Source organism: Scardinius erythrophthalmus (genome assembly GCF_964197995.2).
Source record: "Scardinius erythrophthalmus genome assembly, chromosome: 18".
NCBI lineage: Eukaryota > Metazoa > Chordata > Actinopteri > Cypriniformes > Leuciscidae > Scardinius > Scardinius erythrophthalmus.
In genome coordinates, this window is record NC_138238.1 from 39,479,376 (window position 1) to 39,499,430 (window position 20,055).

Sequence of the window (20,055 nt, forward strand, 5' to 3'; positions counted from 1 at the left end):
CTAATTGACAAACTAAAAACTAGTAACTAACTAACTGACTAACTGACTAACTAACTAACTAACTAACTAACTGACAAACTAAAAACTAGTAACTATATAACTGACTAACTGACTAACTAACTAACTAACTGACAAACTAAAAACTAGTAACTAACTGACTAACTAACTAATGTAGTAGATTTTTAATAGATAAAATAGTAAACTGTATTTTAAACTAACCATGTCTCTAACATCTAACCTTACTTCTCTTTTCAGGCCTAACATGATAACACTTTGAAACACAATGTACTAAAACGATCTGTCCTGTGTTTTTGAATGTTGTGTGTTGTGTTGCCATACCCCTTTGACTTTGGTTGTGTGAATGTATAAATAACAAGTTTGGGAACTGAAACTAGACAGATGACTAAATTTGAACCTTGTGATTAACAATGAAGTAATCATTAAAACAAAGTTTGCTTTACCTGGTAACAGAAGGGTTTGTCTATGAAAGCCAATCAAATTGTGGGGAAATTATGTAATGCAGTATGACATTTTTGCCATACCTCCTTATTCTATAAAAACGGTTGTATTCGTGTTAGCTGGTGGGATTCTCAATGGAATTTGTCAGAGATCCTCCGGCCTTGCTTCTTCTTGGGGGAGATTCTCCGAGAACTGCTGGAGAGATCCTCCGGCCGTGATTAAAGCATTTAAAGGACATTTGCTAAGGTCTGTTTGTCGATTATTCCTGCGCTTCCTAAGCTAGTTAGGGAAGCAAGTTAGTTAGGTAGCTATATAGGGAACGTCGATTGGAGACAACCCATGTAGACTTAGAACTGAAAGGGAATGTCGATTGGAGACAACCCAGATAGTTAGGTTTAGGGAAAAATCTACAACACTAACTAACTAACTAACTAACTAACTAACTGACAAACTAAAAACTAGTAACTAATTAACTAACTAACTAACTAACTAACTAACTAACTAACTCACTGACAAACTAAAAACTAGTAACTAACTAACTAACTAACTAACTAACCGACAAAATAAAAACTACTAATTTACAGACTAACTAACAAACTAAAAACTAGTAACTAACTAACTAACCGACAAGATATTTATTTGTGTTATTTACTGTGAATAACTGTTTCCCCAAAAGCATATACGTTAGCTTGTAGGAAACTTAATTTAAATATTAAATATTTTAAGGACATTTCTTTCATGTACAGAATGTACTTCATTTTGCAGTTCATTCTTGTGTTATAAGTGCAATAAATGATGTTCTTCCTCAGTGTTTCTGTCTTGTTTTCCAGCACAAATATCTAAACATTCTTAAATCGCGATACATTTACTGGAGAAGAAGCAACATTACTGAAGATATTAAGTCTTGTTTACTAAAAAAGCGAGTTTGTGCTTAAAACAAGAACAAATATCAATGGAGTCAGAAAATACTCGGTTACACTTTATAATAACGGCATGCTATGAATCATTAGTTAAGTATTAATAAATGGTTATATAATCATTTATAAAGCATTAATAGATGCTAATAAATACAGCTATAAATGCTTTATTCTTGATTTATAAGCTATAATGTGTTTAATAATTGTATTTTCATACGTTATTAATTATCAATTTATCATTTCTAAATTTTGTATTACATAATTTACAAAGCAGTTATTTAGGAGTTGTCAGTGGTTCATAAGATCATTTAGAAAGTGTAAGTGAATGATTAATAAACTATTTAAATGTACATTTATACATCTTATTATTTAGACTAATATTTACTCAGTATGTTAATAAATGCTTTATTAGCATACTCCTACTGTAATTCATGATTAATAGTTATAAAACATTTAGTAGTTGTCAGTTAACTATTTTTGTGAGTTTATAAAGTGAGAACTATTGATGCCTCGTAAAGCTTTTACAAAGGAGATTTAAAGTTATAATAAAGTGTTACTAAATACTGTTGTTTTCCCTTTGAATTAATATTGTTTTTCTGATCCCACTGACAGATATTTGTTCTTGTTTTAAACACAAACTCACGATTTTCTCTCTACTTTTTAACCCGAGATTCAGCCATATTGACGAGAGTCGAGAATATTCTCCGTCCTCGTTCCTTTGTTTGAAAGGACTCTTTAAAGTGTGTCCTCGGGGTGTGTGTGATATATGTCACGATCCACACACACACACAGAGAGTGATGAGGAGATTCTCTTTCAACTCAACTTTTATAACAGGTTTCTGAGGGTGAATCCCAAACGATGAGGAACTGGAATATGCTAAAACCCCTCAGACTCATACATAATATTCCTTCAAGTGTCTGTGGAAGCGTGGGCATGTTCACTGCCGATGCTGATGATGATATGAATAACTAATACTGAGAGTGCTTTTTGTTTTATAATTGTGTTGTGATTGGTTGCTTTAAATAGCATGAAAAATATCATGTTTGTGTGTAACAGAAGTCTCTTTTTTTGCCAGATCTATTAATTTATTCAAAAATACATTAAAAATGGGGTTCTTTCCTAGAACAACTACATACCTCTTTTATAATGAGCATGTTTTAATTTCTGAATTCAATTTCACTGGTATATTTTGTGGCCATGAAGTCAAAATTGTCATGGTTACACAACTGTCCTCCAACATCACAATGAAGAAAAGAAGAGAGGGGATTAAAACGTTCAGATTCTTGGAGAGAAAACTACATGTTCGACTATTGCTGCAGTTTACTGTGTCAGAAAACTGTGTTGGTTAATACATTAACTAATGTTAACTGATGAACCTTATTGTAAAGTGTTACCGTTATTCCTCATTGACCCATTTCCCACTCTCTCCGAGCCGGATTCCTGTATTTAGATGAGCATATAACAGCACACGACTGTGAAACACTGCTTCTCCCCTCGGAGGGAATAAAGTGTCTGCAGAAACTGAGATTTGATGAAACCCTCCAGGAACACCTTCAGGAAGTGTCATGTTTTTCTGCAAATTCTCCCAAATTTATCTGAAGGCTTTAGAGAGGATTAGAGGAATCGATGACCTTACAACTGTTTCTGAGGCTCTGCAATTTGTGTCTTCATCTCGTGTGTTTACTGTAAATCAATATTTTGCTTTTTCTATTACAGAAAATGTCTCAAAAAAGTATGTTGTCACCACTTGACTGCACACAGAAACAATGCAAACATATGCATTTCTCTCAGGGCTAGCAGGCTCGTTCTCAGCATGATGAAACAACAACAACTACACAAAACCGTCCGTGCAATCTGTGCTGACTTTAACTCGACTGTAAAACGCCTGAGCACCACTGCTCTCTCACGCACACATCTAAAGCCACAACTCTTGCTGGTTTATTCATTACTGATCACAAAACTATTTGTGTTTGTTAGTTAGAAGCTGTTAGTCAGTCAGAGACTAATTGTTTACATTTTTCAGAGACGTTAACAAGAATGAATTCTCAGTATATTAACATATTACTTTTTTAAAAATCATTTAATTAGTCACTCAGTTAAATAGTTGGTTGTTAGTTAATAGTTGTTAGTTAGTTAGTCATTTGTTGGTAGCTGTTAGGTGGTCAGTGACACAATGTTTACACTGTTCAGCGACGTCAACCTAAGAATGGATTCTCAGCACATTATTAACATATTACATTATGTTGACCATTTAGTTAGTTAGTTAGTTGTTAGTCAGTAGTTTTTAGTTAGTTGTTAGTTTGTTGTTATTTATTTATTTAGGTAGTTTTTAGTTAGTTGGTTAGTTTATTGTTTGTTGGTTAGTTAGTTTGTTAGTCAGTTAGTTAGTTGTTAGTCGGTTAGTTAGAAGTTTTTAGTCAGTCGGTTAGTTTGTTGTTATTTAGTTAGTCAGTTAGTTAGTAGTTTTTAGTTAGTTAGTTAGTTAGTTAGTTAGTTAGTTAATCAGTTAGTTAGTAGTTTTTAGTTAGTTAGTTAGTCAGTCAGTTAGTTAGTTAGTTAGTTAGTAGTTTTTAGTTAGCTAGTTAGCTAGCTAGTTAGTTAGTTAGTTAGTTAGTTAGTTAGTTGACAGTGACGGTGGCTTTTTTTGTGGGAACAGTTCTTCTACAAACAATGATATTTAGGCAGAAATGATGGGTAACACTTTATAATAACGTTCAGTTGTAAGTCATTTATAAGTGGTTAGTTAATGATGAACTAATCATTTACAAAACATTCATAAATGATTAGCAAGTGATATACTAACATTTTATGCATGTTTTGTAAATTGTGTTACAAGTAATTTACAATTGATTAGTTAATGATTAATCATTTACAAAACATGACTAATCATTCATAAATTATTAATAAGTGATATATTCATTATTTTATGTATGTTTTTTAGATTGAGTTATAAGTCATTTACAATTGATTAGTTAATGATTAACTAATCATTTACAAAACATGACTATGCGTTTCATAAATGTTTAATAAATGATGTTACATTTTTTCGTATGTTTTGCTCACATCAGGTGCACAGTGGTTATGTGTTTCAGAGAAGACAGCTGTCTATACCCTCACCAGCCAGCACTTACACTGCAGTGCACACTACACTACACCACACCACACACTACACTTTACAGTGTTCAACACCCGTTATAGATGTGTAAACGCATGAATAAATCATTTACAACACTTTCTGCATCCCCTAATCTAAAGTGTAAACTATTCATCACCTGTAAATGTCTTACACTTCATTTGTAGATTACCACTTCAAGAATCAATAAGGCATAAGATCTACGAATGTTATCTCCGAATGTATATGTAACACATTTACAAGTGATGAATAGAACTGAATCTACAAAACATACATACAATAATTAACATATCACTTATTAATCACTTATATAGACAACGCATAGTCATGTTTCGTAAATAATTAGTTAATCATTAACTAATCACTAGTAAATGACTTGTAACGGAATTTACAAAACATACATAAAATGTTAGTATATCACTTGCTACTCATTTATGAATGTTCTGTAAATGATTAGTTCATCATTAACTAACCACTTATAAATGTCTTACAACTGAACGTTATTATAAAGTGTTACCAAATGATGGTTACCACTGTTCATTTTGCAGGGGTTTTGATCAGCTGTGAAACCTTTCTCTAATCTGGTTATTCTGATCCAGCTCTGTAATGCGCAGATTCATTTTGTGGGCGTTCGGCCCTGCTCCCCGTCAGACTGAGGACTTGTTTTGATTGTTGTGATTGCTTCTAGTGTAGAAATGCCCCTGGAACCATTCAGGAGTGTGTTTCCCACAGCGCTGTAACTCCTGCTTCACTACTATAGTTCGATGCATCGTTGAAGAAATCAACTAGCTAGCCTCGACTGTTTCCCGAAACCATAGTGTCGCAAATTGGTCGTTCAACCACGTTGGTTAATGATGTCACGCACGTGGTGGAGTAATATCTACTTTGAGATCTGTTTGAAAATCTGTTTGAGATCGAATTAATGCGAGATGTTTTGCTATAAATGACAGATATGGCATCTGAGCAGGACCGGCGACAGCACTTTTCCAAATTATCACATTTCAGCTCCTCAAATTACCGTTGCAAATCTCTTTACACCACTTTCTTATGTGCGTAAAACAGACACAAATGAAATGTCCGCAAGCACATTATATCATCAGCAGGTTCAGCATCTTAAACAACGACTAAAGAGCAAATAAAGCTTAACTTACCTTTCAGAAGCACTCACGGCGGACCTTCATCGCAGCAAAGCTTTTAACTGCATCCTCTATTTCGATTCTCTGTGCCAGTTCATGTTCTATGGAGATTGTTGCCAGTCCATTAAGTCTGTCTTGTTTCATTGTACTGCGAAGGTAGTTTTTATTAGTTTCGACTTTGAGAAACTGCATTCTCCTGAAGCCACTGTAACAGGAAGGGTGAGAAGCACTCGTAATGCTACAAAAGCATTGGAAAAAACTGATTCCATCCCGTTATCACATGTGAACTTGTGTGCGTCTAGGGGTTTAGTTCCAGCTGGTAGACGTCTACTCAAAGCAGTCAACTCCGCAAAAAGCTCTTGTCCATCAACATCTCTGGAGTCGCCGTGTGTCAGGGCTTTTTCCAGCGCTGTACATTCTTGGAGAACGTCAGTAGCGTTTTTGTCCTTGATGGATGCAATGTCATACAACACCCCAAATATGTTCCCGTGCTCCTGGAGTTGAGAAAAACGCTCTTCAGTAGCATTAATAGAGCAGTCCAATATTCTGTTGAAGAAAAACACTTTGTAATCCTGTTGTGGATCCTCTCCTTCATAGTGAAACATTTTTTTCCTCTTTCGTGGTCGCACAGCACTTTGTGGAGGAAAGCGGGCCTCTGTTTCCAAATCCTCCGCCAATACTCTTGCATACTCTCGATAGTCCACCAGGAATCGTTTTGTCAATTTCAGCTGTGCCACTGCACAAGGTACATCAAGACTCGTTGTCTGTAGTATTTTGCTGGTCACATTTTTATCTCATAAAATGTCATACCACGTTATGATGGAGCACATGAACGGGTAGGTTTTGAATGCTCCACATGTGCCGGTACTGTCATCTTCTGCCACCGACAGGAGCGCATCATATACATCCCCCAATTGGTGTCGGATGGGTTTGAGTGCATCGACCCGACTTTCCCATCTCGTGTCACTTAAAGGCTTGACTGTGAGGCCACGCTCACCTATGTGCTGTTTTAACACGTCCCAGCGAGAGGTGGAAGCAGAGAAAAAGTTATAAACCTCCTGGATAGTTGAAAAGAAGTCGACTACCTGCAGACAACATGCGGCTGCATCATTAACTACCAAGTTAAGAGAGTGGGCGCTGCAAGGCACATAAAAGGCCCTTGGGTTTATGTCTAGCACTCTTTTTTGCACACCACTATGCTTACCTCTCATGTTTGATTCATTGTCGTAGCCTTGACCTCTCATGTCCATAATATCGATATCCAGCTCTCTAAGTTTCTTAATAAGGACCTCAGTCATGCCGGCTCCTGTACAATCAGTTATCTCCGTGAATTCCAAGAAATGTTCTCCGATATCCACACTTCCTCCCTGTGTTGTAACAACGTACAATCACGGTCATCTGTTCTCTTATGCTTACATCGGGAGCACAATCTAAAATGATAGAGAAGTATTTAGCTGACCTCAGCATCGTGAGAATTTCCTGCTGATTCTGGGATGCTAGCATTGCTATGATTTCATTTTGAATATCTTTGCCTTTCTTTTGAAGTCACTCTCCTAACGTGTTCAGCCATAACGCTGTCAAAAAGACCTATCATCTCCACTAGTTTCAGGAAAGTGCCATTGTTATGCTCAAATAATCTATCTGTGCTACCACGGAATGGCAGGTTTTGCATAGCCATGACTATGATGAGACTAACTAAACGCTGCAACATATTTTGCCAGTGTATTGTCTCGGCAGCAAGTTTCCGCTGATTTTGTGCATCTATGGTGTTTTGCGAGACCAATCTTATGTCCAACTCTTTCCATTTATGAAAACTTTCAATATGTTCAGTTGATTTTTCATGGTTGCTAAGGATGCTTGACAAATTCTTCCAGTCTTTAACACCATCTCTTCCAAGAGCTGATTTTCTCTCGCTTCCACAAAAAAGTTGGTTTACAGCAGAAGCAAAACGTAACATCCTTACTCACTGAATAAACTAGCCAGGGCCTTTCCAGCCTTTCTACATTTGTCAATGTCCGTCTATAAAAACTTTCTGTGTGCACTGTCTCTGGGAAAATCAATTCCTTTCACTTGATATGGTCCTCTCTCAATTAAAATGTCTCTAAGTCCTTGGGTTACTGTTGTTGGCCAATTACTGGGATCATTAAAAGTATCTTCCTCACTGTGTATTTACAGTTTTTCTCGATTGCTTAAACACTATAACCAGGCTTTTGAACTAAAATTTCAAAACCATAACGCCATTTATCAAAAAGCACACCCATTTCCCTAAACTATAAACACTATTCCCTGTTTTGACACATGAGTCAGATTTGTTGAACTGTCACTGCAAAACTCTACACACAAATCCCTTCATTTCTCATTGCTTAGACCATGTTGTCATTTAGAAAGCACTAGCATTCAAAATTGTTCACTCAAGTCAGCACAGCTTCAGCTCAGTTAGCACACAGTTACCCAAGTGGAAACACTAAGGGCCCTATCTTGCACCCAGCGCAATTGACTTTGTACACCGACGCATGTATCATTCCTATTTTGCACCCGCGCAAAGCGCGCTTTTCCCTCCACAGAAGCACGTCGGTTAATTAAGAAATACACTTGCGCTCCCCGGGGCGGTTCAGCGCAAAGAGGAGGCGTGTTCCAGCGCAAACGTTCCTTCATGCTATTTTGCAGGTTTAGAAAACAATTGCGCCACTAACCAGGAAAAAATAGTTTAAAGTCAGTGGCGCGTTGCGCATGTTATTCATAAGCTATTTTAAGGGCGCATGCTTGGCCATAATCAATGTAGCGTGTGCACAACGTGAATGCACTTTGATTCTCTCATCTACACAGAAGCAGCAGTTTTCATTTTTGCAAATCATAGCCTACATTATTACGATAGATAGATAGATAGATAGATAGATAGATAGATAGATAGATAGATAGATAGATAGATAGATAGATAGATAGATAGATAGACAATTTATTATAAAAGCATACATCTAGCTTACACATTTACCCAAATTATCATACGCCTTTTTAACCGAAGTTAATTTGGGTGGGTTTCTCCATCCCCAACGTCCCTGACGAGAACGTCGGTCTCCTTGGCTGTGAACCGCTCCTGGTGCGCGCCTGGCAAATCCACCGTTACAACAGGAATCCGCTTTAGAACAAACGCGTCTGCTCTTAAAGGGAATGTGAGATGATGCTCTGATTGGTTTATTTCACGTTACGCCCAAACCACACCTATGAATAATGAAGCTACTTCAGACCAACCCATTTTAGATTTGCGCCTGGCGCAAGAGTCATTTATCCCGCCGGGAAAATAGCAACAGCGCCAAGACCCGCCCACACAGTTACTTGCGCTTTGCGCTTTGACACTTGCGTTTCAGATCGTTAAAATAGGGCCCTAAGAGTCAAAATTGAACACACATCAGTCAGAACCTTCAATAGATATATACAGTTTTTTACAATTGTTTACACACTAAAATAAAAATTTCCACACAATTTGCAAAATTCTACTCCAAGGAGCAAAACACCTCCACAGATTTGCACAACAGTACACACAATGTCTGCTTCACCCTTTTTGCAAAACATTACAAACAGTGATTTGTAAAACTCCACACACATTTTCACACCTTAGACACAGTTAAGGATTGTGAGGTTTCTTCCTTGTTGTCATTACAAAGCCCCGGATTGTCAATGACAACACTAATGAACGAATTAGATAAACACAACCACCAGGTGTGGAAGCACACATGTGCTAATTTGAAAACGCAGCACTCAGGTGTGCTATAAAAGGCAGCAGGTGACTTCACCTGTCTTCAACAAAAATGGAAGGAGCTAGAGGAAAAAGAAGAAGAGTGAGAATGAGAGGGGGAGCTCAAAGAGGAGATGAAGGAGGTAGAGGAAGAGGAGAAGGAGGTAGAGGAAGAGGAGAAGGAGATAGAGGAAGAGGCCTAGGTAGAGGAAGAGGAGAAGGAGGTAGAGGAAGAGGAGAATGAGGTAGAGGAAGAGGAGGAGAAAGAGGTAGAGGAAGAGGAGAAGAAGGAGGTAGAGGAAGAGGAGAAGAAGGAGGTAGAGGAAGAGGCCTAGGTAGAGGAAGAGGAGAAGAAGGAGATAGAGGAAGAGGCCTAGGTAGAGGAAGAGGAGAAGAAGGAGATAGAGGAAGAGGAGAAGAAGGAGGTAGAGGAAGAGGCCTAGGTAGAGGAAGAGGTAGGGAAGGACTTATGCCAGTGAAGACATAGCCTGTGATGTGGATTAAATCTTATGGCCTGATCCAGCCAGACAGAGAGATGATGAATAGTTACAGTATTCTTGTTTCTTTTACAGTAGTTTTTCTTCAGAGTCAAAGTGTATGTACTCCATGCAGTAATTTTTATTTGTCTACAGATTTTATTTGTTTAATTGATTTCATTGTTGGTTGATTACTGTAACTGATTATGGTAAGAAATACTGTGTAAGTATTGAAATAAATACTTGAAATATTCAGTCTGCAGCATCGGTGTTGTGCAGTGCTTGGTAAGTTTATAGTAGGCCTATTTGTGTACATTCTCCCTATATCTCAAACTAATCATGAAGAATGTTGTGGGTTTGTCACAATTTTTTTTTTTTTTTTTTTTTTTTTTGTCATCTAAATTATCCCTTACATAACAATGTCTGGCCAAAAATCTAGCACATGCTATTTCCTAAAATTAGTTTTTTTACAAATGTGTTTTATATTTATCACAGCTGTGTGTAACTGGCTGCAATAGTGTCTGATCTTTGAGGACTGTGTTGGTTAAATGAAAACTAATAGCATTTTCACAAATATGTGTATATGTTTTGACTGAAGTGTGTATGTTTTGACTGAAGTGTGTCATTTTGCAAACAATATAGGAATTATGCAAATTGAGTGTGGTGTTTGGATAATTGTGATTCTGTTTTGAAAAAAAGAACCCGGTTTTCAAAATTGGAAGAGATCGAGGAGGGATAAGAATGAGGAGGAGGAAGGGCAAGGACAAGAAGACAAGCAGTCTCAGATGAAATTCAAGCCACTCTAGTTGCCCATGTCTTTATCAATGGTATGACTATGAGGGAGGCTAGGCTACGAGTAAGGCCAAATTTGAGTCGCTTTACTGTCGCCTCAAGAACCTTCAGGGAGGAGTGGTGGCAAACAAAATTCTATCACTGAATAAGAGACAAACATTTCCAATAGTCTTTGATGAGGTGTATTTTCCTGCAAGAAAAGGCCAGCAGTCGTACAGTCACACAGAGTGGCTGCAGAGTGTGATAGTGAAGGGAGGGCATCCTTCATCCTTTATAGTCTTGACTCCCAGAATGTTATCTTTCTAGGCAAATGATGGTATTTCAACCATATGTGGAAAATTCTTAGACGTGTTCATCATATTGTCTCCTTGAGTGGAGGCCCTCCTGTTATGTCCCAACACTTTTTACCATTCCAATACAATTCCATATTAGAATATGGTTTGTGTGTGCTCTTTTACTTTCATATGTTGGTCACACACATCTTACTGTAAGTAAATATAAATAAAATATTTAGAGGAGAAAGTAAAAAAAAAAAAAAGAGAGTAAAACAGGAAAAAAAAAAAGTTTTTGTGTGTGTGTGTTTTCTGTGTATGAATAAAAATGTGCCAAAATTGTGTCTTTTTTTGTGTTCATCATGTGAAAAGGTTTGTGAGGGGGGGAACCACAAGCAACATAACCAGTTTTGGAAATGTTGTTTTGAATTTATTGCACCAGTGTGTTAGAATATGTTGTAGTGTGTGTGATTTTGAGGGCTTGTGTGTCCTGTCTGAGGGCAAAGTTTGATTTTTCAGCAAGAGTGAATGGTTTTGAGGGTAGAGCTTCATTTTGACCTGAAAATAGGATGTTTGGGGAATTGGGTGAGACGTTATGGATTTGTGTTTACAGTTTTGAGAATACGAGGCATAGTTTCAAGAAATGTGTTTACTTTTAGAGAAAAACTGTAAAAGTATAACATTTAAAGCCACTTAAATTAATGAAATGACTCAAATAAAGATTCGTTCATTTTGATGAACGAGATCGAACAAGAGAGTCAGTAAAATTATCCGAACTTCGCATCACTCAGTCATGACTCGTGAGAGCAGGGGGCGGGGCGGGGCAGTGGCAGCTCAGCAAATCATATATAGCCTATTTTGTGAATTGTTCATTCCCGTTTGGCACACATTTTGCCGCCCTTACAAAAGTGCCGCTCTAGGCAATTGCCTAGTTCGCCTATATGGACGTGCCGGCCCTGCATCTGAGGACTATTTCTCATTTTCGCTCCAAACACAAAACTTTTGATGCTGTTTGCGAATGTTCATTAGAACTACATTTTCGGGAAACACTGACTCGTTGAACTGCTGATAACGACAGAACTTGCAAACACAGTTGACTAACGATGCTTTTGGGAAACACACCCCTGAGCACTAATTACAAACCCGAGTGTGAATCTCCTCATACAAACCAAACAGAATTCCCAGGAGTTTCTCCTGCGGTTCCTTCAGGCCTCTTTACAGGTACTTGATCTTCTTCATCTGTGGACTGACTCACGGGTTTGGAAACGCTGATGAGTGAACCGGTGTCATCGCACACAATATCTCTCTCAGATTGCCAGGTGAAATATCAACCGTGCGTTGGCCTTGTCAGCTTGGCCCACTGGTGCAGATAGAGACAGTGCTGGTGTGTAGGCTGATGCACATATAGACCATTTCTCTCCACACTCACATTTGTGGAACTTCAGGGTTTCCTGATGCAATATATGGCAATTGCTACCAATAAAGCACTGTCAGATCCTCACAACCCGAAACACTGAGATGATTCTTACTAGTTTCACCACATGGATTTTCACTACTTATTCTTTCTGTTTATTTTATGGATGCATGCACCTCACATTTAGACTAACAATTCCTACTGTGTCGAATATGATTTAATATAGTCCTAATGTTTCACTAATGATTCAGAAACAGACAGTGATCAACTCAACAGCTGAGACAGCAGTTACAACGTCTAATTTTTTCTTAGTGTGTCAGAAAGCTTCGGAAAATCAATAACAATTTTCAGTTTTTCTCTGCTGTAGCTTGAGAAATGAGCCCGGGTATGATCACAAGAACTTGTCAGCTCAAATTATGGACATCTGTATGAACGGGAACATGCTGTCCTTGGACACCTCGGTCTAACAATCTTTCACAGCAATCTGGTGGCGCAACAAGACTGAAACTGGTTTACAGCAGTCTGGTGAGCAACGAGACTGAAACTGGTTTACAGCAGTCTGGTGGCGCAACGAGACTTAAACTGGTTTACAGCAATCTGGTGGCGCAACAAGACTGAAACTGGTTTACAGCAGTCTGGTGGGCAACGAGACTGAAACTGGTTTACAGCAGTCTAGTGGCGCAACAAGACTGAAACTGGTTTACAGCAGTCTGGTGAGCAACGAGACTGAAACTGGTTTACAGCAGTCTGGTGAGCAACGAGACTGAAACTGGTTTACAGCAGTCTGGTGGCGCAACGAGACTGAAACAACGAGACTGAAACTGGTTTACAGCAGTCTGGTGGCGCAACGAGACTGAAACTGGTTTACAGCAGTCTGGTGAGCAACAAGAATGAAACTGGTTTACAGCAGTCTGGTGAGCAACGAGACTGAAACTGGTTTACAGCAGTCTGGTGTCGCAACGAGACTGAAACTGGTTTACAGCAGTCTGGTGAGCAACGAGACTGAAACTGGTTTACAGCAGTCTGTGAGCAACGAGACTGAAACTGGTTTACAGCAGTCTGGTGAGCAATGAGACTGAAACTGGTTTACAGCAGTCTGGTGAGCAACGAGACTGAAACTGGTTTACAGCAGTCTGGTGAGCAACGAGACTGAAACTGGTTTACAGCACTCTGGTGGGCAACGAGACTGAAACTGGATTACAGCAGTCTGGTGAGCAACAAGACTGAAACTGGTTTACAGCAGTCTCGTCAACTGCTGTCATCTCTCAGTCAACTATGCCAATTACTTCCAGATCTGACTCACTATCTGTTATTCAAGCTACAGCCAAATCAACTGCTGTCGTCTCTCAGACAGAAATGCCAGTTCCAGTCACTTCAAGATTTGAGGTACCATCTGTTATTCAAGACACAGTCAAATCTACTGCTATCACCTCTCAGACAATAACGCCAGTCAATTCAAGATCTGAGTCACTAACTGTTATTCAAGACTTGGTCAAATTAACCGCTGTCACTTCTCAGACAATAACGCCAGCCCCAGTCACTCCAAGATCGGAGTCACGGTCTGTTATTCAAGACACTGTCAGATCCACCGTAGTCATCTCTCAGAGAATTATGTCACTCCCGGTCACTTCAAGATCTGAGTCTCCATCTGTTCTTCATGACACAGCCAAGTCAACCGATGTCTTCCCTCAGTCAATTACGCCTGTTCCAGTCATCTCTGAGTCTGTCGACTTAACCTCTGTTTTCCCTGTTACTAACGACAACTCTCCTGTCTCTTCAGAGCCTGCTCAATCTGTTTCAGTCAGTGCTGATTCTACAAGGGTTACTGCTTCTCCGCCTGGGTTGGCCGAGTTGGCTACAGATACTACAGAAAGAGCCCAGCAAGCAGTATCAGCTCGTCGCAAGAAAAAGAGAAGGGTACGTGCTGAACAGTCTACATTTCTCCAGTCCCAAGCCCCAGATCCAGTGGTTTCTGAGGTGTCAAGCCAAGTGAGTTCTATTCCCATGCCGTTGATAAGCGATGTCATTCCTGCCGAGACAACCTCTACCAGTCCTGTTATGTTTACTGATCCCAGTCCCAAGATGCCTATTGTCATTGCTGCAGAGGCTTTATCTGAACTTCTAACTAGTCTTGTCAAGATCCTAGAGATGCCTGTTAATCCTGTCTTGTCCACTAGTCCCAAGCCTGCTGTTGAGAGGGCGTTAACTGAGCCCACCGCTGTTAATGAGCGGGCGTTTCCTGAGCCCGCTACCGCTACGGAGAGGGTGTTTCCTGAGCCCGCTGCCGCTACAGAGAGGGTGTTTCCCGAGCCCGCTGCTGCTACAGAGAGGGCGTTTCCCGAGCCCGCTGCTGCTACAGAGAGGGTGTTTCCCGAGCCCGCTGCTGCTACAGAGAGGGCGTTTCCCGAGCCCGCTGCTGCTACAGAGAGGGCGTTTCCCGAGAGGGCGTTTCCCGAGCCCGCTGCTGCTACAGAGAGGGCGTTTCCCGAGCCCGCTGCTGCTACGGAGAGGGCGTTTCCCGAGCCCGCTGCTGCTACAGAGAGGGCGTTTCCCGAGAGGGCGTTTCCCGAGCCCGCTGCCGCTACAGAGAGGGCGTTTCCTGAGCCCGCTACCGCTACAGAGAGGGCGTTTCCTGAGGCCGCTACCGCTACGGAGAGGGTGTTTCCTGAGCCCGCTGCCTACAGAGAGGGTGTTTCCCGAGCCCGCTGCTGCTACAGAGAGGGTGTTTCCCGAGCCCGCTGCTGCTACAGAGAGGGCGTTTCCCGAGCCCGCTGCTGCTACAGAGAGGGCGTTTCCCGAGAGGGCGTTTCCCGAGCCCGCTGCTGCTACAGAGAGGGCGTTTCCCGAGCCCGCTGCTGCTACAGAGAGGGCGTTTCCCGAGAGGGCGTTTCCCGAGCCCGCTGCTGCTACGGAGAGGGCGTTTCCCGAGCCCGCTGCTGCTACAGAGAGGGCGTTTCCCGAGCCCGCTGCTGCTATGGAGAGGGCGTTTCCCGAGCCCGCTGCCGCTACGGAGAGGGTGTTTCCCGAGCCCGCTGCTGCTACAGAGAGGGTGTTTCCCGAGCCCGCTGCTGCTACAGAGAGGGTGTTTCCCGAGCCCGCTGCCGCTACAGAGAGGGTGTTTCCCGAGCCCGCTGCTGCTACAGAGAGGGCGTTTCCCGAGCCCGCTGCTGCTACAGAGAGGGTGTTTCCCGAGCCCGCTGCTGCTACAGAGAGGGTGTTTCCCGAGCCCGCTGCTGCTACAGAGAGGGCGTTTCCCGAGAGGGCGCTTCCCGAGCCCGCTGCTGCTACGGAGAGGGCGTTTCCCGAGCCCGCTGCTGCTACGGAGAGGGCGTTTCCCGAGCCCGCTGCTGCTACAGAGAGGGCGTTTCCCGAGAGGGCGTTTCCCGAGAGGGCGTTTCCCGAGCCCACTGCTGCTACAGAGAGGGCGTTTCCCGAGCCCGCTGCTGCTACGGAGAGGGCGTTTCCCGAGCCCGCTGCTGCTACAGAGAGGGCGTTTCCCGAGCCCGCTGCTGCTACGGAGAGGGCGTTTCCCGAGAGGGCGTTTCCCGAGAGGGCGTTTCCCGAGCCCGCTGCTGCTACAGAGAGGACGTTTCCCGAGCCCGCTGCCGCTACGGAGAGGGTGTTTCCCGAGCCCGCTGCTGCTACAGAGAGGGTGTTTCCCAAGCCCGCTGCAGCTACAGAGAGGGCGTTTCCTAAGCCCGCTGCCGCTACTGAGAGGGCGTTTCCAGAGTCCGCTGATGCAGCTAAAAGCGCTGTCCCAAAGCCCGCAGATGCTACTGAAAGCGCTGTCCCAGAGTTCGCTGATGCTACTGAAAGCGCTGTCCCAGAGCCCGCAGATGCTACTGAAAGCGCTGTCCCAGAGTTCGCTGATGCTACTGAAAGCGCTGTCCCAGAGCCCGCAGATGCTACTGAAAGCGCTGTCCCAGACCCGCAGATGCTACTGAAAGCGCTGTCCCAGAGCCCGCAGATGCTACTGAAAGCGCTGTCCCAGAGCCCGCTGATGCTACTGTAAGCGCTGTCCCAGAGCCCACAGATGCTACTGAAAGTGCTGTCCCAGCGCCCGCTGATGCTACTGAAGATGCTGTCCTAGCGCCCGCTGATGCTACTGAAAGGGCTGTCCCAAAGCCCTCTGCTCCAGTCTGCACAGCCCAGGAGGGCGTCCCCGTGCACGTCTGCACAGCCCAGGAGGGCGTCCCCGTGCACGTCTGCACAGCCCAGGAGGGCGTCCCCGAGTCAGTCCCCGTGCACGTCTGCACAGCCCAAGAGGGCGTCCCCGAGTCAGTCCCCGTGCATGTCTGCACAGCCCAGGAGGACGTCCCCGTGCATGTCTGAACAGCCCAGGAGGGCGTCCCCGAGTCAGTCCCCTTACCTGTTTCCAAGACTTTCCCCGATCCTACCAGTCCTGTCTTTGCCCCCAGGTCTGTCAAGCCCCCTTGGAAGCCCAGACCAGCTAGGCCAGTTCCTGGTCCCCAAGGTGCCCCATATCAGATTCCCATTCCACCCTCTGTGTTTCCTGGTTATAAGCCAGAATCCCCTTTTTTAGCTCCTAATCTTTTCCCCGGTTCTGTTCCCACCTCCCATTTGCCACCATTTGTGTTCCCTGGTCAGTTTGGTCCTTCCATGTCTACGCCCTACCCTCCCCCCCAGTTGTTCTCTCCATGGTCTCTGCCTGTTTTAGAGGGGGGGTACTGTCAGGGTTCTGCCCTGGCAGTGTTGTCTGTGTTGTCTCTGTTCAATGTATCTATGTTTATGTTGTGCTTAAACACATGGCTGTGTCTTTGTTTGTGTTTGCCATCTGCTCCTCTGTCCCTTCCTCCTTGTTTCCCGGTACCACGCCCCCTTGTTTAGTTGAGTCCTTGTTTGAGTGTTAGCACCTGTCATCTCGTTAAGTCCTTGTTTGTCTGAGTGTGCTCACCTGTTCCTCATGTTCCTAGCTCCCTTTATATGTTCGCTCTTTCCCTCTTGTGTTTGCCAGTTCGTTAAATGTTGTACTTCAGAGTACTACTGTGTCTCAGTATCGTTCCTCTTGAGTCGTTAGTGTTATGTTGAAGAAGTTTGTTAGTGCTCTGTTTACTGCCATTGGCTCTGTCTTGTTTCCCTGTTCCAGTCCTGTACCAGTCCTGTTCCAGTCCTGTCCTAATCCTGTCCAGCAAGCAGCATTGTTCTGAGCCTGAGATACCTGAGCGTCAAGCTGTAAGAAGTCAAGCTGTAAGAAGTTCCTGTCTGGCTTTAGCTGGTTACCTCTGGTCTCACTCTGATCTGCCATATCTTCACTCCAGCCTATGGATACCTCATTACATCTGCTGCTCTGCTGTTGGCATTGTCTCATCTCTACCTATTGTTTGGATTGCTACCTTCTCCTACCTCGTCGTGTCATCTGTCTATCAATAAAGCTGTTAATTGTCTTCCTGCATTTGAGTCCTCCTTCACAGATCCAAAGCAAAAAGAACAAAGGCAAACAGGAACAAATCAAAACACAAACTTAAAGTCGAAACGAGCACTGAGACGAGACACATATATGTTTTTATACAGATATTTACTGATTATTTTTGGATATTTCAGAGATATTATGATAAAATTATACATATGGATGCACCCGTGTAGAAAATCTGGCTGATAATTATTCTCATGTTATTTACAGATAGCCGATATTAAAATTCTATACTCTCGTGTCTATAAATAAAGCATTAAAAACTAAAATAAAAATAAATCAAGGAATCACAATATTATAATGTATGATTAATAGATATTCATTTTAAGATTATCTAAAGATGACATTGAATAGTCTTGTTAAAAATAGTCAGAAAACATTCCTTGTAAAGCACTTTGGTCAACTTCGGTTGTGTCTTAAATGTGCTCTATAAATAAATGATTGATTGATTGTTAAATTAAGAGTAAATGCTATCAACAGGGGAAATAAGCATCAATGAATGTCTAATATTGACCTATATGCAAGATCCACCAGTACCAACCAAGTGAAAAAATCTCTGAGAATACCGATATTGGTAATTAGTATTACCCACAGATATATTATGCATGACACGGTAATCAAAAGCAGTGGAACTGAGATTATATGCATTTATTTATTTATTTGATAGCTGTAGATTTTTGGCCAACATAATAAACCAAATCAAGAGCCCAGTATCCAGTAATTCCACATACACGGTAATGTTTATTCTGTGCAGGCGTTTCTCAGCCCTCGTTCATTTGTCCAGCGTCAGAGATTGATGATGAAGATCCTGAGACGTTCCTTCATCCGTCAGCCTGTGGTTCCGGGACTGGAGAACCGCTGTGTGGTCGAGCCACTGGATCTTTACTGCTCAAACACAGACGTTTAGGACTGACAGGCGATGGAGTGTGTGTCTCTCCATCATCTGTCTGTCTGTGTGAACTCACTGCCTTCTGTATTCAGGAAATATTTTTTTATGAATACAATTTTCTTCACAAATATTCTCATTTTTTTTTTTTTTTTCTCTGTCTGGCTACGTGTAAAAATACAAAGAAACCATTCAAATAATTACATGAAACAATTCATTGTAAAAAAAAAAATTGTTTTTTTTGTACAGTTGCAAAAAATTATTAATAATTAATAATAATAATTCGTTACATTTATATAGCGCTTTTCTCAGCACTCAAAGCACTTTACATATAGGGGGGAATCTCAACACCACCAATGTGCAGCATTATTAGAAATACTATTTTATTCTTTCTACTTCAAAATTTCACGTTTAATTCAACGTCTTGCCATTTCTTTACAATAAGAATGTTATTCATTTTTCAATCAAATATTTACGCTTTTTTGGTTTGCACTTGTGCACAAAAGCTACTCCTTTCATAGAATGACTCGCATGTGTTTGACTATAAGGTTTTATGAATCCTTTAGAATAGTGTGTGTGCTTTGGGACCCGGCTGTCAATCAAAATGGCTATCAGATCTACAGTGAAAGAGTGCAGACTAATGACATGTGTCTTAATGACTGGAGATGCACTTTCCATGACGCCCATGCTGTCATAAATCATCCCTCATTTCATCCGCAGTCACAGGGTCATTCAATTACAAGCAGAGGCCTTGGTGTTAATTGAAGCCAGTCCATTTGGGCCGTGCTTTCATTAATTACATGAGCACTCTCTCTGATCACATCTGTGTCAATGCCCCATGTGTTTATCGATGGCGGCACAATAACGTCCTGCACTATCCATCTAAACAATCTGAGTAATCGTCTTCAGGAATGAATCGATCATGAATTCTATTCCAAAAGGTGTGGAATAAAAACATAGAACTAGAACACAATGCAATGCATAATTCAAAACACCTGTGGAAAAATCAATTCCTTCATATTAACAAGAACATTTGACTGTATTTTTAGCGGTTTGTTGGAGTGCAGGAGAGCACCAGCTGAGAGAACGTCACAATCTAAAGCTCTGTTTAATGTCAGGCTTGATTTTTCCTCAGTTTTTAGGGTTTTGCTGCCCTCTGTTGAACACTGTCAGAGTCTCTCTGTTTTCACTGAATCCTTCTGGAACTTGTGCATAATGGTGTTCAAACACTGGCAATGCATAGTAAAGCAGCTTCTCTCAATATTTGATCACTTCAGTTGCCATCAGACGAGGGGCTTTAAATTAAAAAATGTTACCTTTAAAAATGTTAGGAATATAATATTGTAGTAAATGTGCTCAGCAATTCTAATTAAAATGAAACTGGTGCTGCATTTTTTACAACATT